Source organism: Cynara cardunculus (genome assembly GCF_001531365.2).
Source record: "Cynara cardunculus var. scolymus isolate 2C chromosome LG 10, CcrdV1, whole genome shotgun sequence".
NCBI lineage: Eukaryota > Viridiplantae > Streptophyta > Magnoliopsida > Asterales > Asteraceae > Cynara > Cynara cardunculus.
Window position 1 is genome coordinate 2951337 of NC_037537.1, and position 3316 is coordinate 2954652.

A 3316-nucleotide genomic window follows, 5' to 3' on the forward strand; every position below is an offset into this window, starting at 1 on the left:
AGGAAAATAAATGAATATCTGGAAGAAATTAATTAGTATCTGACACGTGAAAATGCCAGAATCCCATTACATAAGAAAACCAAATAAAAAAAAGCCACAAAATCAGATCCTCAACTTGAGCAAAAAAACAAGTATTTGCCTCTGTTACAGAATAATCAATCAATAAAGGGTCAGAAATAAAGTCAACTTTCTTTTGCTGAAACATGTAAAAAATGCATCTCCAAGCTCAAACTGGTAATTTGTGGGCACCTAAAAAGCAACAAATGGTAAATGGTCATGATTTATAAAAACCAAATCCTTGTGGTATATAATGAGATGGAGGAAAAGCAAAACCAAAAAAACCCACCATTTGTATGCATAAAAATATAAATTTGAAAAACACCACAACTTTTCACATCACAAACTTCGTATATTCATCGGATTTTGCAGATTAAAAATAGAATTATAACACAAGAGAGGATATATATCTCATCTACTTGGTGATTATACATGATCATCTCTTCTATTTTGATTCTGCTCCATCAGGCTCATTCTCATCCAAACTAACACACACTCGGAAAAGGTAAGAAAAATAACTGAAGTTTGTTCTTCTGCAAGTGTTATATTTGTATATAACAGAAGACTGTTTCCCTTCAGGTAAAAGGCAAACATTGAAGAAGATGTTTGATGAAAGCTTTCTACTTCCAGTTTCTAATACAAGTTTTAACATTATGTTTTGTTCAAGACTTCATGCTTTTCAAAAACGACTTTGAGGCCTCGCCTCTTGCTAGTTGGCTTGGCCATACGCCTTGAAAGGGTCAGGCGAGGCATTTGTTTGTTTTTTTTTCTTGTTCTTTTAACATATTCTCTCTAAATTTAATAGAAGATTTAAAGTCAACCCAAGCCTAAAGTTCGAAACCAACACTTCTCCCTCAGGACCTCCTTTCTACTCGTTTCTTCTCTCTCACACAAGCACGAAGCTTTACGGTGCTTGCTACATTGAAACTTGTATGGTACCCGCTGTCTTGTTGCATTCCAAACTCGTGAGTATGGAATATCTTGTGTGCTAGTGTTAGTGAGTTACTATGTTGGTATATATCATATATATATTTTGTGTATGTATTTTATTTGTTAATATATATGTATATATTCTGTATGACTCTACGTATATTGTTTTTTGTTTATATATATACAGATATTATGTAATCTGTGTATGCTTATACCCCTCCCTGAGAATCAGAGAAAGGAGAGGAATAGAGGATAGGACTGTATCTATTTTATTTTTTCTGTTTATATATAGGGCCGGTTCAAATAAGAAGCCTAAATTGCGAGAAGTAAAAAGAAAAGGTTCATATGTGAAATTCATTGAAAAAATCAGAAAAAAAAATTTATTTGAAGATGCAAACCGACGTTACAGACTATTAATGTGGATTCACATATGCATCCTCAAATGGATTTTTTCGATGATTCACATATGCATCCTCAAAAGACTTTCATAGTTTGTTATGCGATTATGTTTTACATATTATATATTTTATAAATTTTATTTGTTTTCTGCCTCGAGGCTTACGTGTTGCCTCACTGAGAGAAACTGTCTCGACTCGCAATTTCGCACTTCAAAACCTGGGTTGACTTATGAACTACTGAATGCCATGTCCATCGAGTTGCATATAAGTGTTAGTGGTAAAGTTTGGGTGAAGACATGTTACTGTCTACCAAATGAAAGTATCTACTTTCCACTTATACCCTTAATTATGAGAGGAAAAAATTCATTACTCCCTCTATATTATTGATAAAACTGCTATTTAGTCGATCAAAAAGTGTAATTAAACATTCCTAAAACTGTATTGTGGACATTTTATTTTAGGATAGAGGGGTTATATTTAGAAAGTATGGAATCAAATATAGATATGTAATGGATCAAAATATAGACCATTTTTTCATCCATTTCAAGGGTTTTCCGACAAAAAAACCTTTGTAAAATGTAAACATTTATACACACACTAACAAGTAACAAGTCAGAATTAAAACCCATGTAGTATCTCAACCACTCAAATTATATTAATTGCTTTGCTAGGCCTGACCCTGTTAGTTCATGTTTGTGTGTATGGCAGTGTGGTTAATCTTGAAAAATCATGACAAGGTTTGGATGGAAGATGGTTAGGAAATATTAAAATTTGTTGAAATTGTTTCTAGAAGTAATTCATCAAGCTGGAGTAGATTTCACTTTTTAGTTGACTATACTGAGATCATGTAAAATTCTTGCAACTATAACTTTTATGATTGAATTTTGAAAGAGCATTTGTCCCCCCTAGTTGGAAACAGCTGGTGTTACTGGTCTTTCTTTCCACATTTGTTATCCTCTAGATATTTGAACTTCTTCATGATCTTTCACAGGTTAGTTCTTCTCTAGAAGTCTAGATATTTAAACTTCTTCATGACCTTCCAAATTTTCCGCACTTGTACGATATAAGTTTTTTTTCTTTTTCAAGTATATAATATTTAAATATGGCAAATTAAACTCACACACACTTCTCATCTTTGGCAGGTGGACTTAAACCCTTGATATCTAAGAAGGTTGGGTAACAAGGTACTACTAGGCCAAAGGCCCTTCACTTTACTGTATAAATTTGTTAAACATAACGACTGAACTTCTATTATAAAATACATAACATTATTTAAATGGATCTAATCCATACGTTTGTGATCCAACCATCCAAGTATTGATCCATTTAAATGGACCGATCTATATCACGTATCGGATCAATGAATTAATTTTTATTTATTTATCTGCCGGTCAAATCTAATGGGTCAGATCACATCATACATAAAACATGATCTACCCCATTTACAAGCTTAACTAGACCCATAAATAGTGACTTTATGCTAAACTTGCAAAACATTAAGCATAAATAACATTAGCAGACATGATGCCTCCTACTAGACCCTGTTATCAAACATTTGACTGAAAAAATTTGTCATCTCCCCCAATTCAATTGCAATTCATATATTAATTGTATATCTACCCATGCCCAAGATATTATCCAAACTTCCTTTGCATATAATTCTGGAACAAAAATTACAAGGAGTTGTAAACTGACAACTTCAAATGTAATCTCATGGAGAGTTCGATCCTGGCTCAGGATGAACGCTGGCAGCATCCTTAACACATGTAGATGATCAGTAGCTGGTCCGAGAGGATGATCAGCATAACAACATCTTTATTGGTTTTATTGGTTCTACGCTAGTTTTACCTGACGTTGATTCACTACCAACCCCTCCACATCCAGATCAAAATAGCACTACCCACAACCCCAAATCACTGTGTGCTCATCTC

General features: G+C 33.5%; 1 protein-coding gene across 1 annotated transcript in view; it reads right to left on the bottom strand.

The window, feature by feature from the left end:
* The window catches only part of LOC112520399 (eukaryotic translation initiation factor 3 subunit D-like), a 5728-nt gene continuing 2412 nt past the window's right edge, over positions 1-3316 (bottom strand). The window contains exon 2 of the mRNA XM_025128783.1: positions 1-249. The gene's annotated coding sequence lies outside the window, so the exon portion shown is untranslated. The remainder of the gene's footprint in view (positions 250-3316) is intronic.